Below are 26,613 nucleotides of genomic sequence, written 5' to 3'. Positions count from 1 at the left end.
TTTCCTTTCTGATCTTCTGGCTGAAGTGACCTGTGGTTGAATAGAGGGTCTATATTGCATGAGCTGGAGGCTGAACTTCTAATGGCTTGAATGGCCTCTGCTCCAACAAGTGATTGCCACCTAAGTTGGGTGTTGAGGTTTTAATGATATGCATGGCCCCTGATCTGGCCAGGGTCTCTTTCAGGTCAAAGATAGCAGTCTGGCTTCTGGTAGGTAGGAAGTTTCTGCCTGGTTTTAGGAAGCTGGCTTTGTCTCTGGGATTCAGACTGCTGAACTGGCTTCTGGTGGAGTAGGAAGTTTCCACTTGACGTGTGGTCCAGATTATAGTGACAAGGAAGGGGGTGCAGTTGGATTATGATAGGCAGGCAAGCGTTGGCAGGGTGTCGGCCTCTCCTCTAGTAGAGTAGGTGGTTTCTGCATGAAGTATGGACAGGAATATGCCAACAAGGACAGGAGGGACCATAGCAGTTATGCTAGGCTGGTAGGTAAAGAGAGGAGGAACAGTCAGAGTCCTTCTGCCCTCTCCTCTGCTGGGGTAGCATGCTGAAAGTTAAAGCCACATGATTCCTGCAGAGAGAAAAAAAAGACTACACGACTTAATCCCCTGCTCTTTTTTTTTTTATTACGTATTTTCTTCAATTACATTTCCAATGCTATCCCAAAAGCCCCCCCCCCACGCCCCTACACACCCATTCCCATTTTTTGGCCCTGGCATTCCCCTGTACTGGGGCATATAAGGTTTGCCTGACCAATGGGCCTCTCTTTCCAGTGATGGCCGACTAGGTCATCTTTTGATACATATGCAGCTAGAGTCTAGAGCTCTGGGGTACTGGTTAGTTCATGATGTTGTTCCTCCGATAGGGTTGCAGATCTCTTTAGCTCCTTGGATACTTTCTCTAGCTCCTCCATTGGGGGCCCTGTGATCCATCCAATAGTTGACTGTGAGCATCCACTTCTGTGTTTGCTAGGCCCCGGCCTAGTCTCACAAGGGACAGCTATATCACCGTCCTTGCAACAAAGGCTTGCTAGTTTATGCAATGGTGTCATCGCTTGGAGGCTAATTATGGGATGGATCCCTGGATATGGCAGTCTCTAGATGGACCATCCTTTTGTCTCAGCTCCAAACTTTGTCTCTGTAACTCCTTCCATGGGTGATTGTTTCCAATTCTAAGAATGAGCAAAGTGTCTACACTTTGGTCTTCATTCTTCTTCAGTTCAGTCTGGCGATTCCTCCGAAAATTGGACATAGTACTACCGGAGGATCCCGCAATACCTCTCCTGGGCATATATCCAGAAGATGTCCCAACTGGTAAGAAAGACACATGCTCCACTATGTTCATAGCAGCCTTATTTATAATAGCCAGAACCTGGAAAGAACCCAGATGTCCCTCAACAGAGGAATGGATACAAAAAAATGTGGTACATTTACACAATGGAGTACTACTCAGCTGTTAAAAAGAATGAATTTACGAAATTCCTAGGCAAATGGTTGGACCTGGAGGGCATCATCCTGAGTGAGGTAACCCAATCACAAAAGAACTCAAATGAAATGTACTCACTGATAAGTGGATATTAACCCAGAAACTTAGTATAGCGAGATATAAGGTACAATATGTAAAACATAATCCCCTGCTCTTAGGCTACAGATGTTAATTGCGTAAGCCTGTGCCTTTTAGCCATCAGAACTATCAAGAAAAATTTTCACACTTTTTGGAAGTTATCATCAGCATTCAGTATAGTTAAAGAGCTAGAATATCTGAAAACTATCAGTATTGACCAGCTCCAGGCCTGAAGTCTCTTGGCACAAAAATCTTCTACTTGATAATTTAATCTAGTCTAGCACCTTCTACCAAATGCCACCACCATTCTCTAGGGTATCTCCATACAGATAACAGAAAGATAAGAGATCTAATTTTCTTAACTTTGTGAGCAAATATAATGGTGACTATTACACCTCTATTCATTAGGGACAAATGGTTACATGAGCTCATGGGTCTCAGGCAGGCCTTTGAAGTGGAGTCCTTAGCAAAAGATAACCTCACAGATGAAATTCTACTTATAACTCTATGGAAACCATGTAGTTTCCAGGCTTTATGATCTTATCCCACACTTTCACATAGATTCAACATTCTCAAGAGTGCCCAGATTTGAGTGATACTATGACTACCCTGCCTTTTAACAACTTCACAAAGTGTTTAACAGGGTCAATCCACAGCATCTCTCATAGCTGGATAATAGAGAGAGATTTTTGTTAAAATTTTCTGAATGTTTTTCAGTTATATTTTAAAGTAATATTTCATGTAGATCCTATTTTGAAATTATTAAGCAGAGTAGAATATATAGATGTTTTAGACCTGAGTAATAAAGATTTGAACAAATCCAGATATGGATTGTTTGGGAAGAGTTGAGTTTGTCAATATCTTAATATCTAAAGTACCATTAAATATTTTATGAATATGTTTAAGATGATTTATATACTCATCAATTAAATATCTAAAAGTATATGGTGACCTCAGAGGATCCTGCTATCTGTCTGTAAAAGAACTGGAATGCAACTGATTAATGTCCTTTCTGACCTCTTAGCATCATATTTTCCTGCCCCACAAAGTATAACTTGAATGTACTAAAATGTTCAAAATGGTACAAGAAAGCAAGCAGATATTTATTAATAGACCTTTAAGCATTATAATGCATAGTCCTCTGAATGCTAGCACTCTGAGATATCATGCAATAGTTGCATATGAAATCTATCTCAGGAACAGAACATAATATGTTTTGAGTTCTTGGGATAACGGATAATATTGTGTCCTTTGAAGATAATGAAGATACACTTTTTCAAAGAGTAGTTGTTAACTCAAGGGGACATCACAACTCTGCTATGTCAAAAGCACAAGCAAGTAGAAAAGAACATGAATATAAAAATCTGAGGACAGCAGCATGTTTATTTAATAAGATGTCTCTTGCATGTTTTTTAGAATTGAAAATATTAAATGCTAATATGCATAATAAAACAAATTTAGGTTTTTTTTTTCCTTCAAACCTACCTTTTTACCCAAAACCTTGTTGCTTCTCATCTCAACTCCAAAAGTAAAGTTAACAAAACTGTCAGAGGACAACTTGCAATGAAGACTTTAAAAACGATTAAGATTCCGACCTCAGTAATAGGCCAGGCAAGCACATTTTGAGCTGAAACTTCATGAATCTTTAAATGTGCAGCTCAACAGCACATGTTCTGAAATCTGCCCAGTGATGACTTCAGCCACAGGAGAGAATATAGATAATTCAAATGATGCATCAATAATTATCAGGCTCTACATTGTAGGAGAGATCTGGGCCAGTCATAGCTATTTGTAAGCGTCTATTTCCCTACATGTCTTTTGGTTCTGAGTTGTCTACAAATCACTTTACATATATCCAATGATAACTTTGACATTTTTCTTCTCCATATAGGACAACGGAGAAGAAAAAAAAATCAATAGGTATTTGTCATAGTATAGATGGCAGTTGAAGACAGAAGAGCAAGTGACAATCCATTGTTTCAGAGTAAACAAAGCATTTGCATTTGTGTGTCCACATGCTTGGCTATTAGCCTAGCTCATCAAGCATCATCATGGTCTGCAGTGTTTGTTACTATGTTATCTAATCAGGATTTTTGCTATGATGGGTATAAATGGGATTTTATACTCTGTGATTCTCAAGAGATACCTTTATTTTACTGGCCACCCATTCAAAATACTTTATTGTTATTTTATTTGTGGGAGGGGGGCATCCATCCCATCTGCAAACACCAAATCCCCACACTATTGCTGATGCCAAGAAAAGCTTGCTGACAGGACCCTGATATGGATCTTACCTGAGAGGTTCTACTAGCACCTGACCAATACAGATGCAGATCAGGGTTACAGTTAACCATTGGACTGAGCCTGGGGACTCCAATGGAAACGCTAGGGGAAGTACTGAAGGAGCTGAAGGGGATTACAATGCCACATGAAAAACAATATCAACTAACTGGACTACTCAGAGCTCATTGGGACTAAACAATCCAGCAAAGAATATACATGGAGGGATCCGGGTCTCCAGAAACACATGTACCAGAGTATGGCCTTATCTGACATCAATGGGTGGGGAGGCAGACTTGATGCCCCAGCATAGGGAGATGAGGGGTGAAGTGGGAGTGGGTGAATGGGTGCACCTTCATAGAGGCAAAGGAGAGGGGGGATGGGATGGGGCAGGTTGGTGGAAGGGTAACTGGGAAGGAGGATATCTTTTGAAATATAAATAAATAAAATGATTTAATAAAAAAATTTTTAAAAAGGAAAAAAAAAGCAAACAATAAATTGCCCAGATTTTTCCTGGTAGCATCTTCTTAAACATATTTCTGTATGAGTTTGTTGACAATTTTAACAGTAAATATTAAATTCAAACTAAAGAAAAGTAAAGCATTGATAACATAATTTAGTTAAATTATAGTTAATCCTAATCAGACATGTTAGGATCAGAAGCTTCATCTCTGAAACCGAACACACGCTGTCTTCCACTGAACAACTTAGAAATTTTTTTATAAAAGTATTATTAGTACTCAAAATGTTATTTTAGATAAAACCCATATGGTAAGAACTAATGTGTTAAACTGTGTAAAGATGCATTTAAAAACAAAGCAATTTTGTAGTTGTTGTGACTCTACATATAATAAATTAATTTTAAACACCAGGAGTTTCAAGTTTCAGAAGCTTAATTATTTGAAGTTAATAAAGAAGAAATCAACCACATCAAAATTCACTCTGAATAACAGATAAAGAGAATACTTCATAAAATTAATGTATGAAGATAAAAAAGCAAGTAGAGTCTATTACTGTTTATGTATCCTGCAAGCAATGTTTTAAGAAACTTAGTCAGATGTCACAGAATCCCTTCACAGGGCAGAATTGTCTGGACTTCCAGACAATCTCCTCCACCATTTAGAAAAGAGATTTGCCACATTGGGATTGTTTCCTATCCATGCATTATATTTTTGGTTGGGTAATATAAAAGCTACTAACATAAGTCATCTTTCAACATGTTATGCATATGTATGAACATAGTGCATGAGTACTGTATACAATTTCTCATAACCAAATTTGTGAACTTGCATCTATCATGATAAGCATATATATTTGTAGATGAAGACAGTGAATCACTGATTAGTTGAGTTTATATAAGTAATAAATCCAGCTTTAAATCTCAGGGAGATATCATCTGGTAGCTGAACACCTTCTACAGTATATGTTGAAGTTGCTATAAAACAGATACAAAACAGGTAGTGTCTAAATACAAGTGACTTAATTGCCAGTAGCAGTGAAGGTGGGGTATGCATAGATACAACATGAAAGATGATAGATACCTTTGTTTTCTATTTGTGTTTAAATGCTAGTAAGAAGAAAAACTCCCAGAAATGGTACACCTGTGTCTTGAACTATTCCTGATTTTCTGAGAAACCACCAAATTGATTTCCAAAGTAGTTGTATGAGTTTGGATTCCCACCAGAAATGGAGGAGTGTTCACTTGTTCCACATCCTCACCAACATGTGGCATCTCATGAGTGTTTGATCTTAGCCATTCTGATGAGTATAAGACGAAACCTCAAAGTTATTTTGATTTGCATTTCTCTGATGATGAAGGACTTTGAACACTTCCTTAAGTAATTCTCGGCCATCCGAGATTCCTCTGTTGAGAATTCTCTGTAAATCAAAGAGGATGCCATTTTCTGTGACTCACAGTATTGGGGATATGGAACTTGAAGAGGCACCTCCTGTTGCCATGCAGCAACCGCAATGGAGCAATAGGTACTCTAACCCACCCACAAAACTTTCCATCCAAAATGTATCCTGTCTATAAGAAATACATGGACAAGGGATGGAATTGGCTGATACTGATACTGAGAGAACAGTCAACCAATAACCTGCCCAACTTGAGACCAATCTCATGGACAAGCACCAATCTCTGACACTATTAATTATACTTGCAGACAGGAGTCTAGCATAGCTGTCCTCTGAGCAGCTCTACCCAGAAGCTGATTTAGAGAGAAGCAGACACTCACAGCCACAGTGGACAGAGGTTGGGGATTTGTACAGGAGAATTGAGGAAGGGTTGCAGTCCCAGAAGGAATAGGAACTCTATAGGAAGACCAACTGAGCCAACTAACCTGGATACTTGGGGCTCTCAAAGAATGAATCACCAACCAAAGAACATACACAGCTGTACATAGACCTCTTCACATATATGTAGCAGATGTGTAGCAGATATGTAGTCTTCATGTGGGTTCTGAATATCTGGTGTGGGGTGGGGAGTGGGCTATCCCAAAAGTTGTTGCATGTATGCGGATATGTCCCTGTAGCTGGGCTGATTTGTCTGGCCTCGGTGGGAGAATAGCTATACCTAGCTTCACAGAGACTTGATGTGCCAGGGTAGAGGGATGCCCAGGAGGTCTTGACATGCTCAGGGAAGGGGGTGGGAGGGCAATTGTGGGTGGGGTGACTGTGAGGGAGCAGTGAGCAGGATCTAAAGTGAGTAGCTGTAAACAAACAAACAAACAAAATGCAATCTAATGTACTTATCATGAGCTACTTTGTAAAGTCCTGTGCCACGTAAAACTTTCCCTCCTTTAAAGGAGTTCTTACAGCTAAGAAAGAAAGAGAGAGAGAGAGAGAGAGAGAGAGAGAGAGGGAGAGAGAGAGAGAAAGGAAACAAGGAAGCAAGGAAGCAAGGAAGAAACTAAAACCAAGCAAACTTTTGAAAAACCACTGAATATACATTACATACTGAGTCACTATTGTTTATTGGAAGAAAGTAGTCAATCTTCAGCAACTTATATAACCTTTCTCTAGTAGACAGCTTTCAATGATTAAACTCTTCACTGGATTTAAATGATCAGCACATAGAAAGAGGTAGTGGCACACAGAAAGGAAATGTAAGGCATTGCTGCCTCTGGTCTGGGCATTTATTCATAAATACTCTAGATTGTTGGTCTTCCCTCCCTTTGACTTCAAGAATCTTCTCACAGTTTTAGTTTGCCATCACAGATAGCATTTCCCTTTTTAAGTTGTATTATTTAAAATCTTCTTAGTTCCAACCTCTCATATAATTAATGCTGAACCCTTTTTAAAGGTTTTTCTTGCTTTGTACAGTTTTGATTTTTACTCTCAGCTATAAATGTTCTCTTCAGGACCTTACTACAGCATGGCATGAACCAGAATGTGAATCTACAGATTAATACTCACTTTAATATGTTAAGATGCTTCATGCCCATGTGAGACATGTAGGATGACCACAGAAAATCCAGACTTTCTCATGCTGCTTCAGCCCTCACAACACAAGCCCTATACAAATAGGTGAGCATGTCCTTACTTCTAAGGCAGGAACTTGTTTTTGAAATAATTAGATCTACAAGTATAGACATATATGTACAGACACATGAAATACACATAGTATAAATATATAAATAATTTGTGCTGTTGAAATATGCAAATGATATACAGTATGCAAATAAGTATTTTATAACTGCTGGGATAGTTCAGTGGGGGGAAAATACCTTGTGCTGTGCATGGTGGTCTAGCTTTGATCCTGGGAAGCCATGCTGGAAGAAGAAGACCAACTCCTCGGAAATGTCTTCTGACTCCCACAGGTACACAAACATGTGCACACCTGCACATACAAGCAGAAGGGCACACACACATGCACTAAGCACAACTAAGTAAATAAATTAATGTTTTGAGTTGTTTGTACTTGGCTTGATTTTTGTCAATAGTCAACTGACCACATTCAGTAGGTTTGCTTTGTTCTCTCCTTATATAAGCGTGCTTGTGAAATATTCAGGTAAAAACTTGGCCTTCTGTCGGGTTTCAGTTCTGCTGCGTCATACACAGTGATACCATGAACATTCTAATATATGGCTTTGGAAGAGCAATGTGATGAAATGCTGACACAAATCACCAGGTCTCAGAGTCTTCACACACTTGTTCCAATGAGAAACTCAGTTTTCCACTAATAAATTAGGAAGGAGTCAGTTGTTACAGTATGCTAGATACTTCTACTCACAGCTCATCCTCTCAAGCATTGTGTACATGGCTTTATGTGGACAACATGTCATGGGCACCTGGCCCCTGCTGCAACACACAAACAAGATAGCCATGTACAATATTTGTCAACCTGAAAGATAACATAATAATCTTTAAGGGAGAAAAGATTTTCTTAATAATTACTTAAGTCTTTCTTTCTTCTGTATCACCTAGTACAGTAACAGGTAAAAGCAGTTGTTAAACAACCAACTGATGAATTAGATGCTTAGCTGGAATGCTGATGCAGGAACATTCCCTGAGTGGAGATTTGTTGGGCACATGCTGTTCTCATCAGCACCACATCTTTCTTTTCCTAAGTCTTTGAGATAAGAGATCATTTTTAGTGCTTGCTTCTGCAGCAATATACTAAAATTGGAACAATCCAAAAATATTAGCATGGCCCCTGTGCAAGGATGACATGCAAATTCGTGAAGTATTCCATATTTTAACCAAAATAAAGAGATACCAATGAACATACAAGAAGCTTACAGAACTGGACCAGAAAAGAAATCCCTCCAGAAACATAATAATCAGAACACATCAAATGCACTAAATAAGGATAGAATATAAAAAGCAGTAAGGGGAAAATGTCAAATAACATATAAAAAAAGGCATACATATTAGAATTACACCAGACTTCTCACCAGAGACTATGAAAGCCAGAAGATCCTGGACACATGTTATACAGAAACTAAGAGAACACAAATGCCAGCCCAGGCTACTATACCTAGCAAAACTCTCAGTTACCATAGATGGAGAAGCCAAAGTACTCCATGACAAAACCAAATTCACACAATATCTTTCCAGGAATACAGCCCTTCAAAGGATAATAAAGGAAAAACTCCAAAACAAGGAGGAAAACTATGCCCTAGAAAAAGCAAGAAAGTAATATAACAAACCTAAAATAAGACAGGTGCAAGAACAGAATCCCAACTCTAACAACAAAAATAACAGGAAGCAACAATCACTTTTACTTAATATCTCTTAATATCAATGGACTCAATTACCCAATAAAAAGACATAGACTAACAAACTGGCTATACAAACAGGACCCAACAATTTGCTGCTTACAGGAAACCCAACTCAGAAAAAAAATCAGACACTATATCAGAGTGAAAGGATGGAAAAGAATTTTCAAAGCAAATGTTACGAAGAAACAAGCTGGAGTAGACATTCTAATATCGAATAAACTCGACTTCCAATCCCAAGTTATCAAAAAAAAAAAAAAAAAAAAAGCCAAGGAAGGGCACTTCATATGCATCACAAGGTAAAATCTACTAAGAGGAACTCTCAGGTCTGAACATCTCCAAATGCAAGGGCATCCACATTCATTAAAGAAACTTTAGTAAAGATCAAAGCACACATTGTACCACACACAATAAAAGTGGGAGATTTCAACACCCAACTCTCATCAATGGCGAGATCCTGGAAACAGAAATTAAACAGGGACATATTGAAGCTAACAGAAGTTATGAACCAAATGGAACTAACAGATATCTATTGAACATTTTATCCTAAAACAAAAGGATATACCTTCTTCTCAGCACCTCATAGTACTTTCACCAAAACTGACCATATAATTGGTCACAAAACAGGCCTCAACAGATATAAAAATATTGAAATTATCCTATGCATCCTAACAGATCATCAAGGAATAAGGCTTATGTTCAATAACAACATAAGTAATAGAAAGCCAAAATACATGTGGAAGCTGAACAACACTCTTCTTAATGATAAATTGGTCAAGGAAGAAATAAAGAAAGAAATTAAAGACTTTTTAGAGTTTAATGAAAATGAAGCCACAACATACCCAAACTTATGGAACACAATGAAAGCAGTCATAAGAGAAAAACTCATAGTTGATTGGCTCCAAAAAGAAACTAGAGAGAACATACACTAGCATCTTGACAGCACACCTAAAAACTCTAGAACAAAAGGAAGCAAATTTACCCAAGAGGAGTAGACTGCAGAAAATAATCAAACTCAGGGCAGAAATCAACCAAGTGGAAACAAAAACAAACAAATAAATAAACAAACAAAGCAACTATATAAAGAATCAACCAAACCAGTAGCTGGTTCTTTGAGAAAATTAACAAGATAGATAAGCCCTTAACCATACTAACTAGAAGACACAGGGAAGTATCCTAATTAACAAAATCAGAAATGAATAGGGAGACATAAAAACAGCACCTGAGGAAATCCAAAACATCATATGATCTGACTACAAAAGCCTATACTCAACAAAACTGGAAAACCTGGATGACATGGACAATTTTCTAGACAGATACCAGGTACCTAAGTTACATCAGGATCAGATTAAAGATATAAACAGTCCAATATCCCCTAAAGAAATAGAAACAATCATTAATAGTCTCCCAGCTAAAAAAAAGCCCAGGACCAGATGAGTTTAATACAAAGTTCTATCAGAACCTTCCAAGAAGACCTAATTCCAATTCTTCTCTCACAAAATAGAAACAGAAGGCACTCTACCCAATTCATTCTATGAAGCTACAATTACTTTGATGCCTAAACCACACAAAGACCCAACAAAGATAGAGAACTTTAGACCATTTTCCCTTATGAATATCAATGCAATAATACTCAATAAAATTCTCGCTAATCGAATCCAAGAACACCTCAAAATGATCATCCATCATGATCAGGTATGCTTAATCCCAGGGATGCAGCTATTGTTTAATATATGGAAATCCATCAACATAATCCATTATATAAACAAACTCAAACACAAAAACCACATGATCCTCTCATTAGATTCTGAGAAAACATTTGACAAAGTCCAACACCCATTCATGGCAAAAGTCTTGGAAAGATCAGGAATTCAAGGCTCATACCTAAATAATTAAAACATTATACAGCAAACCAGTAGCCAACATCAAACTAAATGGAGAGAAACTTGAAGTAATTCCATTAAAATCAGGGACTACACAAGGCTGCCCATTTTCCCTCTACCTATTAAATATAGTACTTCATGTCCTAGCCAGAGCAATTAGACAACAAAAGGATATCAAGGGGATACAAATTGGAAAGGAAGAAGTGAAAATATCACTATTTGCAGATGATATGTTAGTATATATAAGTGACCCTAAAAATTCCACCAGAGAACTCCTACACCTGATAAACAGCTTCAGTGACATAGCTGGATATAAAATTAACTCAAACAAATCAGTGGTCTTTCTCTACATAAAGGATAAACAGGCTGAGAAAGAAATTAGGGAAACAACACCTTTCAAAATAGGCACAAATAATATAAATACCTTGGTGTGACTCTAACAAATTGAAAGTTCTGTATGATAAGAACTTCAAGTCTAAAGAAAACCATCAAAGTATATCTCAGAAGATGGAAAGATCTTCCATATTCATTGATTGGCAGGCTTAATATTAGTTAAAAATGGCTATCTTCCTGAAAGCAATCTATAGATTCAATGCAATCCCCATAAAAATTCCAACTCAATTCTTCACAGAGTTAGAAAGAGCAACTTGGAAATTCATCTGGAATAACAAAATACTTAGTATAGCAATAACTATTCTCAACAATAAAAGAACCTCTAGTGGAATCACCATCTCTTACCTCAAGTTATACTACAGAGCAATTGTGACAGAAACTACATGGTACTGGTACAGCAAAAGACAGGTAGATCAATGGAATAGAATTGAAGACTCAGAAATTTACCCACACACCTATGGCCACTTGATCTTTGAAAAAGGAATTAAAATCATCCAGTAGAAAAAAAGACAGCATTTTCAACAAATGATGCTGGTTCAACTGGCGGTTATCATATAGAAGAATGTGAATTGATCCATTCTTATCTCCTTGTACAAAGCTCAAGTCTAAATGGATTAAGGAACTCCACATAACGCCAAAGACACTGAAACTTATAGAAGAGAAAGTGGGGAAGGGCCTGGAAGCTATGGGCACAGGAGAAAAATTCTTGAACAGAACACCAATTCCTTGTGCTGAAAGATCAAGAATTGATAAATGGGACCTCATAAAATTGCAAAGCTTCTGTAAGGCAAAAGACACTATCAATAAGACAAAAAGGCCATCAATAGATTAGGAAAGGATCTTTACCAATCCTAAATCTGATAGGGGAATAATATCTAATATATGTAAAGAACTCAAGAAGTTGGATTCCAGAAAACCCAATAATCCTATTAAAATGGGGTACAGAGCTAAACAAAGAATTCTCACCTGAAGAATATCAAATGGCTGAAAAGCAACTGAAAAAAAAAAATGTTCAATCTCCTTAATCATCAAGGAAATGCAGTCAGAACAACCCTGGGATTCCACCTCACACCAGTCAGAATAGCTAAGATCAAAAATTTAGGTGACAGTAAATGCAGGCAAGGATATAGAGAAAGAGGAATACTTCTCCATTGCTGGTGGGATTGCAAGCTGTTATAACCACTCTGTAAATCAGTTTGGCAGTTCCTCAGAAAATTGGACATAGTTATACTGGAAGATCCAGCAATACCACTCACTCCTGGGCATATTCCCAGAAGATGTTCCAACTTGTAATAAGGACATGTGCTCCACTATATTCATAGCAGCATTATTTATAATAGCCAGAAGCTGGAAAGAACCCAGATGTCCCTCAACAGAAGAATCAATACAGAAAATGTGGCATGTTTACACAATGGAGTAGTACTCATTTTTTACAAACAATGATTTTGTGAAATTCTTAGGCAAATAAATGGATCTGGAAGATATCATCCTGAGTGAGGTAACACTTTCACAAAAGGACACTCATGATATTCACTCACTGATAAATGGATATTAGACCAGAAACTTAGAATACCCAAGATACAATTTGCAAAACTCATGAAATTCAAGAAGGAAGACCAATGTGTGGATACTTCGTTCCTTCTTTGAAGGGGGAACAAAATACCCATGGAAGGAGTTACAGAGACAAATTTCGGGGCAGAGACTGAAGGAAAGACCACCCAGAGACTGGCCCACCTGGGTACACATCCCATAAACAACCACCAAAAACAGACACTATTGCATATACCAACAAGATTTTGCTGACAGGACCCTGATATACTTGTCTCTTGTGAGGCTATGCCATTGCCTGGCAAATACAGAAGTGGATGCTCACAGTCATCTATTGAATGGAACACAGGGTCCCCAATGAAGGAGGTAGAGAAAGTACCTAAGGAGCCGAAGTGTCTGCAGCCATATAAGAGGAACAACAATATAAACTAATGAGTACACCCCAAATTCGTGTCTTTAGCTGCATATTTAGCAGAGGATGGCCTAGTCAGCCATCAATGGGAGCAGAGACAGAGACCCTTGGTCTTGTGATGATTCTGTGCCCCAGTATGGGGGAATACCAGGGCCAGGAAGTGTTAGTGGGTGGGTTGGGGAGCAGAGGGAAAGGGGAGGGTATAGGGGATTTTTGGAGAGGAAACTAGGAAAGGGTATAGCATTTGAAATGTAAATGAAGAAAACATCTAATTTATATATATATATATATATATATATATATATATATGAGATCATTTTTAGAATAGTGAATTTCCAACCTCTTTGGTCTCTGAGATAACTGATATCCATTCTTTGACTCTACCTGCATTAATAGTTGCTTCTCATGACACTCAAAGCAAAATTAAAAGTTCAGTAGTTTCATATTATTTTCTCCTCAGTCTGGAGGACTCCTTATTATAGATGTGTAGAAAACTGTCAAGAGTCAGGAAAGGTGGCTGTGACAAATCACACAGGTAATTTTTTCAAAAGCTATGTTTCTCATAGTGCTGAAGCCAGCAAGTCCAGGGTCAGAGTGACAGCTAACACTTTCTTTCAGGCTTGCAGGTGATCATCTTCATGCTGTGTCCTTACATTGTTACAAAACAAACCTGCCCTTTATTTCTTTTCTTCTCAGAATGTTGACACCATTTTACAATACTTAGTTTGACGTAACTATTTGCCAATGCATGTACCTACCAACAAATACCACAAAATAGCATATAGATGGGTTTTGTAGCAATTTTTTAGGACCAAAACTTTCAGTTAATAAGAAGATAATCAGAAAATGCAACCTGTTGTATAATTCTTAGCTATTCTTTCTGCATCACATATTACCTATCTTTTTTTGCCCTCTTAGGGTCGTTATTCCTGCTTAAACATGGTCTGCTTTCCCGTTTTTCATATTTGGTATGAGCCTATGCTGCACCAAGGAACGTGTTCATGTAAATATTCACATTTGTTTCCTACCCTTCCAAAGTTACCTCCTGATTTCTCTCTAACTTATCTCTTTGTGAGCTTCCAGGAACATGAAGTTATTTTTGTCAGTTTGGATTATCTTTTGTGCAAACTAAATAATAGCTTGTTCAGTGTGCAGTGTGTGTTTGTTTTTCTCATGCAGCCCAGCACCTCCAGGCTAGAATATTTAATTGTTTGGTAAGTATTTGTTACAGGAGATAATGAATATTTATTATTACATATATTATAACATCAACTTTTTATTGTGCTATAGTTGTCTCACATATTTGCAAAATAATATTAATTCGATGTCATAGAAAGTAAAATCACGAATTTAAGAACATTGCTCATGGCTACACTAAAAATTAATACTAGTCATGCTAATTAGCAAGTTTGGGCTTCACACCAGGGTCTTTTCCTTTCAAAAGCTCAACTGTTTTTCTTTGTATCATGCTGAGATATGAATAGAATGAAAATAATTTAACAATTTTCTAACAATTTTACAATCAAAATTGATGTTAGCTTATGGTCTGCATTTGTCTTTGAAATAAAGAAGGAAACCTCAGGCTAAAACTCTTTAAAGTCACACAGTGCATTAGAGTATGTTTAGTTTGTTTAATTCAAGGGCTAAAAACTTTGCAACTCAGTCTGATTCTCTGCTTTGTTGAGGTACGAATACCCTACCAAAGGGGAAACCATTATACTTTGAGTTGCAGGTAGCCTCAACCTTGACATTTGGTGTGTACTGAGGAAAGCTTAACCTTCAAAGACCCATGTTCTGAAGCTTGTTTGTTGTTCTTTCCATATGCCTCTATTCTGAGTATATCAACCAATCTCTATAGTGTTAAAATTCACTTGCAATATCTCAGAAGTGAAGATGCGACTTCCGGCCTAGAACTTGAAATTAAGTTGCTCTAACATTTACCATGTGCTGAATAGTTTGTTGTTTCCAATCTAGTGGACCTCATCAACTCCACTCTTTCTCTCCTTTTTCCCCCTAAAGATAACTAATAAATCCTAGCTTAGTGCTGGACTCAGTTTCCAAGTTCTTCATTTTTTGTTAACTGGCCGAAGAATGGTTTAAACGAAGAGAAGGGGAGAGGAGTCAGTAGATAAAACATATGTCTCACAATCATGAGGACCTGAGATTAGATCTCCAGATTTTGGTTAAGTCCAGATAGAATGGAAGGATCCCCAGAGAGTCTATGCCAGCTAGGCTAGCCCATGTAGTGGTGAACAATTTCATAACCTTTCTAAAACAAGTTGAAGAGAAGGGCCAGGACCTGAGGTTTCCCTGCGAATTTCACATCCACATATCTGTACACACACACATAGACACATGCACGCACACACACAGACACATGAACACACACATACACCAGATTTTAAAAATGGGATGTTTATCTTTCTTTAGATGATAATGTCATTAATTAATGACCTGTAGAGTTCTGCCTTTGACTAAATACATGAGCACTTAGGATTACTCATGATCCACTACATGTTTGTTTTTGTAAGTACATAATAATGGCAAATATGTCTCAGTTTCAAAATTGAATACAGTAGTTAAGTAATACAATTCAAGCACTGGCAAGACGCTCATAGTAACTAATATGTGTCAAGCATTGGTAAGACGCTCTCAGAATTATGTGGTGACAGACAATAGTGAAGTTCAATATCTCACTGCAATGACAGAACACTTGACAACTTCAGAAAGGGGAAATTCGTTTGAGCTAATAATGTTAGGGGTACATATCACGATAGCCAGGAAGGCCTGACACTAGGAGAGGAAGCAGGTGGTTCCATACAGGTAAAATGAAAAGGCAAGTGAAGTGTGAATGTTGGTGCTAACTGACTTTCTTCTTGTTTATGACAGGACCCAAGATTGTGGCTTATGTCCACACCACAGCTGGGGTGAACTTTCCCTAATCAGTTAAACCTTCCAGGAAACATTACTATAGATATGCCAGATCTGTCCAGAGATTTGTTTCCATGGCAAATTCTAAAGTCAGTGAAGTTGACTGTGAAGGTTAATAGGTTACAAGAGGAAAGAAAATTTGAGTGATCCATGCAAAATTCAAACCATTATCTCAAATTTTAATTTGTGTTCACATGGAAATTAATAAAAATCAAAAATAGCGAGTTAACAAAGCTTTGTAGTAAATGTAGAAGATGGCACAGACTACTCTACATATCCTGATTTAGGGGTTTAATCTTATGTAAAATTTTAATAGCTATCAATAAATTCAGATAATTAGCATTAATCTGGAGGAATATTCAAATATTGAAGTTCAAGTTTACAGTTCAATTTGGCAATGGTGAAATATGGTTATTTTAAATTCTGTCATTAAAGCTGTATTTCCACAAGGTGTTTTGTATCTTTCCACTTAATTTGACTTCCTTTTACTGAGATTAGCTTCTTGATTGATTCCACAACCTCCAGGGAGGTACTGAGCATTGGACAAGCACAATGAACAACTCAATCACGGCTTTGCTAAATTCATCTTCAATTTGACATTTATTCTCATCTGATTTTTTTCTTCCAGTTTGAGGATCAATTGATGATTTTTTTTTCATTTTCTATGTCTCCATGATCATCTTTTACTGCTCAAAAACACATTTAGAAAAGTTATTGTCAGCAGAGATAGTCTCTAGCAAGTCAGTCTCTGATATTCTCTCTCTCTCTGTCTCTCTGTCTCTGTCTCTCTGTCTCTGTCTGTCCATCTGTCTCTGTCTGTCCATCTGTCTCTGTCTCTGTCTCTCTCTCTGTCTGTCTCTCTCTCAATGTGTGCGTATAATAAATAAAAAATAATATTGGATGGAACACAGGGCCTCCAATAGAGGAGCTAGAGAAAGTACCCAAGGAGCTAAAGAGGTCTGCAACCCTATAGGTGGAACAACAATATAAACTAACCAGTACCCCCGGAGCTCATTTCTCTAGCTGCATATGTAGCAGAAGATGGCCTAGTAGGCCATCATTTGAAGACAAGCCCCTTGGTTTTGCAAACATTATATGCCTCAGTACAGGGAAATGCCAGGGCCAAGAAGTGGAAGTGGGTGGGCAGGAGAGTGTGTGTGTGGGGGGGGGGAGGGTATGGGGGACTTTTGGGATATCATTTGAAATGTAAATGAAGAAAATAACTAATTAAAAATTAAAAATTAAAAAAAATTAACTTTCATTATATTGAATACTAAACAAAGAAAGAATAGATTTTCTAGACTTTTAAAATTAGATATTTTCTTTATTTACTTTTCAAATGTAATCCCCTTTCCCAATTTCCCCTCCAATATCCCCCTATTGACTCCACCCTCCCTCTGCTCACCACTCCCACTTCCCTGCACTGGCATTTCCCTATACTGGGACACAGAACCTTTCCAGAACCAAACGCCTTTCCTCCCATTGATGACCAGCTAGGCCATCCTATGCTAGAGCCATGAGTCGCACCATGTGGTGTTTTTACTTTTATTTTTATTCTTTATTTTTTATTTTTTTTGTTGGTGGTTTAGTCCCAGGGAGCTCTGGGGGTACTGGTTAGTTCATATTATTGTTCCTCCTATGGGCCTGCAAACCCCTTCAGCTCCTTCGATACTTTCTCTGGCTCCTTGATTGGGGACCTTGTGCTCCAATGCATGGATGGTTGTGACATAGTACTACTGGAATATCCAGCAATATCCCTCCTGGGTATTTACCCAGAAGATGCTATAACATGTAGTAAGGACACATACTCTACTATGTTCATAGCAGCCTTACTTATAATAGCCACAAGCTGGAAAGAACCCAGATGTCCCTGAATAGAGGAATGAAAAGTGGTACATTTACACAATGGAGTACTACACAGCTATTAAAAACGAATTTATGAAATTCTTAGGCAAATGTATGGATCTGGAGGATATCATCCTAAGTGAGGTAGCACAATCACAAAAGAACACACATGATATGTACTCACTGATAAGTGCATGTTAGCCTCGAAGCTCAGAATACCCAAGATACAATTTACAAAACACATGAAACTCAAGAAGAAAAAAAGACCAAAGTGGATAATTTGATCATTCTTAGAAGGGGAAACAAAATACCCATGGAAGTATTTACAGAGACAAAGTGTGGAGCAGAGACTGAAGGAATGACCATCCAGAGACTGTCCCACCTGGGGATTCATTCCATAAACAACCACCAAACACTATTGTGCATGCCAACAAGAACTTGCTGACAGGAGCCTGATAATGATGTCTCCAGAGAGGCTCAGCCAGTGCCTGACAAAGATAGAAGTGGAAAGAATAGTTTTATAAGAAATAAAATTACCCACTATGCATAATGAGACATAACTTTAATCCTAGCACACAGAAGACAAAGGCAAGTGGATCTCTGTGAGCTGCAGACCAGTAATCAGGCTTCCATCATAAGAACTTGTCTCAAATACGTGTGTGTATGTGTGTGTGTGTGTATGTACACAATGTGTATATGTATGTATATACATACATATATGTATATATATAATATTTTATATAAACATTTATTTTCATGGATAGAAGTTAATCTTTGAATATTTACACAGTCCTAATAATTATAAGAATCCATGATTAAAGATTTTTTTCAAAATATATACTCATTTTTGTTTTATATGTGTGAGTGGTTTGATAACACGTAGCTGCACATTACATGTTTTTATCTGCTATCTACAGATGCAAGAAGAGGGCATCACATCCCCTAAAACTGGAGTACAATATAATTATGATCCACTGTGTAGGTGCTGAGAACAGACTTCAAGTCCTCTAGTATGATGTGCTCTCAGTCACTGATCTCTCCCTAATACCCCAATTAAATGGTATTAAAATAGATATTTTCCTTTAGTTTGAGTAGAGAAATTAATTAGTGGAGAAATATCAAGGATCAGAAGATGAACCATAAAAATAAAGTAATTTACAGACAGCCAAGGATGATTGGTTATAAAATAGCTTGCTGTGTTATTTATTAATATGGTTTTTATCCATGCATCCAACCACCTACCTATTTACAGAAAAATGATTTATTAAACACAAACCAGGAATAGTGGTCTAAAGTCCAAGATTCATGAGTTGCAGGTCAACATGATCTTTATAGTGGAAGTTCTATCAGTCAACCAAGTCCTTAACGCTAAATAACTGAGTGGATTGAAAAATACAGCCTACATTTTAATGTTCTAATAAAACTCTTCACTGAAGATAGTATGTGCTATTGAAGTTCAGCTGTGTATTAAAAATATATATATATATATTGAGGTTCTAAAACAGGCAAATAAGAACACTGAAGAAGCCCAGATCCCTGTAGCAAGTATAATATAAGCATGGTAATTCTACCTGGCTAATTTAAGGTTATTATGTCATTGAGTTAATGATTACACAGGATTTATATCCACAAGTCTATATTCCTTAATGAAAGGCAGAATTGCCATTCAGTGAACTTGGAAAACCTCAAGAAACACTGGATTGTAAATCATTATCTTTTTTCCTAATGCCAGTGCAAAGCACCATGATTATCTATGAAGATTAATAACATAAGTGACTCTAGCTTCAGACCGAAATCTAGTAATGCATGTAAGTTATTATTGAACAGAGTCTGATAGATGATAGATGCAGTTTCAGAAACTTGAGAGGTCAAAGCTCTTTCAACAGAAGGAAGCCATCTTCTAGAAGAGAGTTTCAAATACACTTTTCTGTTCATTCTGTTCTACTTTTAATTTGCAATTAATTTGATGGGGGTAAGATTGTATTGTGGCATTTACTCAATAAAAATTGATTGAGTGTCCACCATTACAGAAACCCTATTTTAATCAGTAGGGCTATAACAAGAAAAGACAGACTGCAGCCTAAAATCTTAGTACTGCAAGGATATCAGAAAAAAAAAATAAATGAACTCAGCATGAACCAAATAATTTAAAAATCATACATTTGAACTATGACATATTTATAGCTAATAAGGCATTTGCGGTGTTACAGAGTCTTCAGCCCATAAAGTCACAAAATAAACACAAAATTTCTTTCATTTAGATACATGCTATATCCTAGTCACATGAAGAAACAAACAGTCATGAACATGGACCACAGAGCTTCTTATAACAGTAAAAATATTGGAAAGGATCATAAAAGTGTTCATGAGTTTCTAAGGAATCAGTATGCATGACATGCTGAATGGATAATGCTATCCTCTGTCATCCATTTTCTTCACAGCTAGTGGTGATATAATGTGGGAAGGATAAGGCTCTGGAAAAACTAAGAACTAGCTGCATGATTCCTAAAGCCATGATGTATCAGAGGCAACACCATGCCTCGCTCTACCAAAGATCTGCCTAGCATTCAAGGCCATAGTGCAACTCAAGATACAAAAAGAGGAAGTGGTACAAGCAGTCACTGAATTATAGGCACAGCATAGGTCACCTGCTACAGTGGCCTAGATTATGACACATAAGATTCCTGCAACAGGATAGGTGAGTTTTAATTGACTATGTAGGAAATGAAGACTAAGCACATAAAGTATGATATAACATGTAGTTGACAATGATAATTTATTGAATGAAATCAAACATAAGTTGAAGGCAATGTTTTCAGGTTAATACTAAAATATCTATATATTTATGATTCTTAAAATTATTAAATATGAGCCTGGACAAGATGAATACAATTGTGGGGAAATATATTAGGGTTTACAGAGTAAAATAATAAGTTATAGATAAAAAGGAAGTGCTGTCACATAGTATTGCTGTTAGGAATTTTCAGAGATAAACTATTCATCATATCCAAACACATACATGTAGTTCATATTAGTCTGAAGTATTTCTAGTACATAGAAACTAACGTATGCCAAAATTATTACTAGGAAATTAAAATTTTATCATGTGGGTCAACAGTGAGACCACTGTGGGTTCAGCTTTTATTTTTCTCATAATTAATAGTCACTTCTTATGTTGGTAAAATCACTGTGCTGTGTTGGGTTTTATTTTTTCTCCTTGAAATGGGATCAGAAGGTAGAAGTTGACATTAGTAGGGAAACTTCTCTCAGTCAATGATTTTAGTATGTAATCACTTTGCCTTTCTGCACAAGACTCTTGTCAGGAAGGGGAAGGATTTAATTCGGCCCAGAGTTTCAGAGGGTTTATACCATGCTTCTATGGATTCACTTCTTTGGGAAGAGGTATGATGATTTAACATGATTCTAGAGGAGGCTGCTCTTCTGGTATCCATCATGATGATATATGAAACCGCTTAGCAAAGTCATCAAGCTAAGACTGCATCAGTGGACACGTTTTGATTTTGTCAGAGTTCTTAGGCCAAGATATCTCTGGTGAATGACAATATATGGGACCAAGTCGCCAACACAGAATACTAATGGGAGACATATTTACACTACACTAAATTCAGAAACTATAAATGAAAGTTTGTCTTGTTTTATTCTACATACATATATATTTAAATTTTTCATTATAGGCATCTAAATAAGAATCCTATATGTAATATTTGATCTAAATACTAGACAGTTGCCTTTATATCAATACAAATTAATAGCATTAAGACACCATGACTCTTGTGTCTGTTTTTATTCTTTATTTGATTATGAAACCTAAAAAGCCAAAAGCACATTAAACTTCTTTCTGCGCCCTTTATACTTTAAAGGTAAATAATTTTATCTAGATCAATAATATTAAATATGCGTCTTCAGATATTTTTCTTACAAAAGCAAAATAAAACAGATTTAAAAGCCAATAATTGGTAAAGTTTTTCTCTTATTTTTATAGAAATCTAGAAATATATAAATTTTATGCCTTCTGGATTTAAAATTCACACATCTCATGTTCTTGTCATATGAGCTTTGAATATTTTATGTATAATTATAAACACATCAAAGTAGAGTCTTGAACACTATTTAAATTTGTGGCCGAATTCTTGTTCTTGTTGTGTGTCTTCAAGTGTCTCATTAATGGCATTTACCTCTCCATATTGCATTTGACTGAGGGCTTAGTCATGCAAAAGTTCATCATTTGTTGTAAGAAGAGAGACTAGAAGAAAGAAAATCCACTCTATATGTGTATGCAAGGTAGGTTTACACATTTCAAAAGGAGATAATATTTAAAAGGATTAATTGTGTGCCCCAAAACACAATTAAATTTGTAATATGCATAGTACTTTAGTCTGTGTTACTACTCTAGACTATATTAACAAAATTCAATAGCTGAAGATAGGTTTCAATACATATTGGATCTGAAAATTATGAAGTTTGTTATAAAAAATATAATAAAATAATCTGGCAAGCAAAGGTAAAGGATGGAACTCCACTTCAATATAAACTGCATTCTTAACAGGCATGGTTTTCCCACAAAGAAAATTGTCTAAATCCAAACAAGAAGATAACCTTTTCTTTGTTTTATTTCAGAGTTCTCTACACCCATATGATACATGGTCTCATTCATGTTACCTTAAAGTAATAATGTATGCATTAGGTGAACAAATTGAGAACTTGTCTTGACTGCTAATGAATGTATAAGTGAATTCAAGCAATGAAGGAAAAAGAAGATTCATTCTGTACAGTGGTGAGATAAGTCAAAGAGTAATTCGTTTTAGAACAAAGCCTAAAATAGAGACAAAAACACCAATTCCAGACACAATCATAATGAGCATCACTAATTATAACACAATCATCCTGAGAAAAAAATCAAAGGGCAGAAATCAACAAATGGAGAAAATGGATGAATCTCTTAGGTCTATCCACCAGTGCCCTTACCATGTATGTTCAGAATTCAACCTGACCTCTGTGCACCACTTTTGCCTGTCACTGTGAGGTGAGACTGAGGCTCTAGGTCTTCATGGCTTGGATTCCTGCATCTCTGACCTCCTTGTGAGTCTCTATACAGAAAGAGAACCAAAACGACAAGGTGCTGTGAAAGTAATGGATTCCAGCTACATCTCCACACTGTCCTCTGCTGGATCTCCATGTTGTGCCAGTAGCAACATCTCACTTCCCAACTCATAGGTTGTCTCTCTGTGTGTGATGAGATGTACAGAAGCAGAGCCTTCTGAGTTTCTACTGAGACTGTACACTTTAAAAATGCAATATTTTCATGAAAATGTTCTTATTAATTAATGCAAACAACCATGAATAGATATAAATATGAATGCGGTATTACTCTGCCATTGAATCATCTGCCATCCTATAGAAACAGATGATTTAACTATACAAACATATATAGTATATGTGCTGATAAATTTTACCCAGAAGAAAAGGGTACATGATATAGATAAGAGACCAAACAAAGACACTACAGATATTAATATTTATGTTACAGATGATATAGGCTTAGACAATATAAATGCATAAATATAATAGATGTTAGGAGGAGGATTAAATATAGTTATACCTAGAGATGCAGACACTTGATGGAAAGAGAGACAGATACAGTTAATGGTAGCACTAGATAGAGAATTAACATCTAACATCATGACAGATAGAATTTCTGGCAGGTTAGGAACAGTGGCATGAGCACACCTGAACATGAACACAAATAAACAAATATATTGACAGTAATGAAAACTGTTCAAACTACTGTAAGCTAGATTTTTAGTTCCTTTTAAATGTCTTTGAAAGAGACATTGTATATTTACTAATGAAGTTAACAAGCATATTAACCTAAAGGAATCCAGATATTAGGCATTGATAATAACCATAAACAGGAGTCGTTGTGCTACACATATTGGGTTTGCTATTTATTATACACTATCACAGGGAATATGTACATAAAAACAGGTCCCAAAATTAGTGTTAAGTTCAGTGAAGAAGTCAAGCATTTAGAAATTAGATGGCTTGATTAATAATACTTTTGGAGTTGATGTCTGAGGCTCTGAATTACAGTTCTAAGCTCTGCAAATCTCATATATCAAGTTTTTTATGTACTTCAGTGTGTTAAAATGGCCTTCTTTGTAAGGTTTGAATAGAGATGAAGCCCTACTATGATTTCCATTCATCGCTGAATCATTTTTACGTGGTTATTACATATTAAGAGCATTTCAAAATTATTTATATTTTATCCAGTTACATCTGACAAAGTTTTGCAAGCAATAAGAATCTGTGTCCAGAGATAGCCGGCCACCTTCCTGGTGAGAGCACGGGGGTCTGCCCGGCCTGAGAGGTTTGTGGCACAGGCGCCGGCGGGAGCCTTCTTGGCTCCGGGACTCCGCGGAGGGCAGGCTGCACGGGTGACCATGTGGAATACAGAGTGCCAGCCATTTCTGGGACGGGTGAGAGTCGCAGAGCTTCTGGGGCGGCGCCATCTTCAGCTCCAGATAGCCGGCCACCTTCCTGGTGAGAGCATGGGGGTCTGCCCAGCCTGAGAGGTTTGTGGCACAGGCGCCGGCGGGAGCCTTCTTGGCTCCGGGACTCCGCGGAGGGCAGGCTGCACGGGTGACCATGTGGAATACAGAGTGCCAGCCATTTCTGGGACGGGTGAGAGTCGCAGAGCTTCTGGGGCGGCGCCATCTTCAGCTCCAGATAGCCGGCCACCTTCCTGGTGAGAGCACGGGGGTCTGCCCAGCCTGAGAGGTTTGTGGCACAGGCGCCGGCGGGAGCCTTCTTGGCTCCGGGACTCCGCGGAGGGCAGGCTGCACGGGTGACCGTGTGGAATACAGAGTGCCAGCCGTTTCTGGGACGGGCGAGAGAGTCGCAGAGATTCTGGGGCAGCGCCATCTTCAGCTCCAGACAACCAGCCACCTTCCCGGCAAGAGCCACAGAGCTTCTGAGGCAGCGCCATCCTCAGCTCCAGACGGCCGGCCTCCTTCCGAACAAGAGCCACAGAGCTTCTGAGGCGGGGACATCTTCGACTCCAGACAACTGGCCACCTTCCTGGCCAAAGCAACACAGCTTCTGGGAAAGATCCTGTTTTGGGCCTTCACCTTCAGCCAGGAGGAGGTCCAAACACCAGATAACTGTACACCTTCCCTGAAAGAGGAGAGCTTGCCTACAGAGACTGCTCTGACCACTGAAACTCAGAGAAGAGAGCTTGTCTCCCACGCCTGCTGATAGAGGGTAACAAAATCAACAGAGGAACAATCTCTTAACAAAGACAACTATAACAACTAACTCCAGAGATTGCCAGATGGCGAAAGGTAAACGTAAGAATCCTACTAACAGAAGCCAGGAGCACTCACCATCATCAGAACCCAGAACGCCCACTTCACCCAATCCAGGACACCCTAACACACCTGAAAAGGTAGACCTGGATTTAAAAGCATATCTCATGATGATGGTAGAGGACATAAAGAAGGAATTCAATAACTCACTTAAAGAAATACAGGAGAACACTGCTAAAGAGTTACAAGTCCTTAAAGAAAAACAGGAAAACACTGCTAAAGAGTTACAAGTCCTTAAAGAAAAACAGGAAAACACAACCAAACAGGTAGAAGTCCTTATAGAAAAACAGGAAAACACATCCAAACAGGTGATGGAAATGAACAAAACCATACTAGACCTAAAAAGGGAAGTAGACACAATAAAGAAAACCCAAAGTGAGGCGACGCTGGAGATAGAAACCCTAGGAAAGAAATCTGGAACCATAGATGGCAGCATCAGCAACAGAATACAAGAGATGGAAGAGAGAATCTCAGGTGCAGAAGACTCCATAGAGAACATCGGCACAACAATCAAAAAAAAATGGAAAATGCAAAAAGATCCTAACTCAAAACATCCAGGAAATCCAGGACACAATGAGAAGACCAAACCTACGGATAATAGGAGTGGATGAGAATGAAGATTTTCAACTCAAAGGACCAGCAAACATCTTCAACAAAATTATTGAAGAAAACTTCCCAAATCTAAAGAAAGAGATGCCCATGAACATACAAGAAGCCTACAGAACTCCAAATAGACTGGACCAGAAAAGAAATTCCTCCCGACACATAATAATCAGAACACCAAATGCACTAAATAAAGATAGAATACTAAAAGCAGTAAGGGAAAAAGGTCAAGTAACATATAAAGGCAAGCCTATCAGAATTACACCAGATTTTTCACCAGAGACTATGAAAGCCAGAAGAGCCTGGACAGATGTTATACAGACACTAAGAGAACACAAATGCCAGCCCAGGCTACTATACCCAGCCAAACTCTCAATTACCATAGATGGAGAAACCAAAGTATTCCACGACAAAACTAAATTCACCCATTATCTCTCCACGAATCCAGCCCTTCAAAGGATAATAACAGAAAAAAACCAATACAAGGACGGGAACCACGCCCTAGAAAAAACAAGAAGACAATCCCTCAACAAACCTAAAAGAAGACAGCCA

General features: G+C 37.7%; 1 non-coding gene across 1 annotated transcript; it reads left to right on the top strand.

Annotated features, from left to right (window-relative positions):
* The first annotated feature begins 8,437 nt into the window (after positions 1–8,437).
* On the top strand, positions 8,438–8,541 carry Gm23038. The gene has a single exon (XR_003954734.1). It is a non-coding gene; the product is annotated as a U6 spliceosomal RNA (small nuclear RNA).
* The last annotated feature ends 18,072 nt before the right edge of the window (positions 8,542–26,613 follow it).

This window comes from Mus musculus, chromosome 3, assembly GCF_000001635.26.
Source record: "Mus musculus strain C57BL/6J chromosome 3, GRCm38.p6 C57BL/6J".
Taxonomy (NCBI): Eukaryota; Metazoa; Chordata; class Mammalia; order Rodentia; family Muridae; genus Mus; species Mus musculus.
This window is presented reverse-complemented; position numbering and strand designations above follow the sequence as displayed.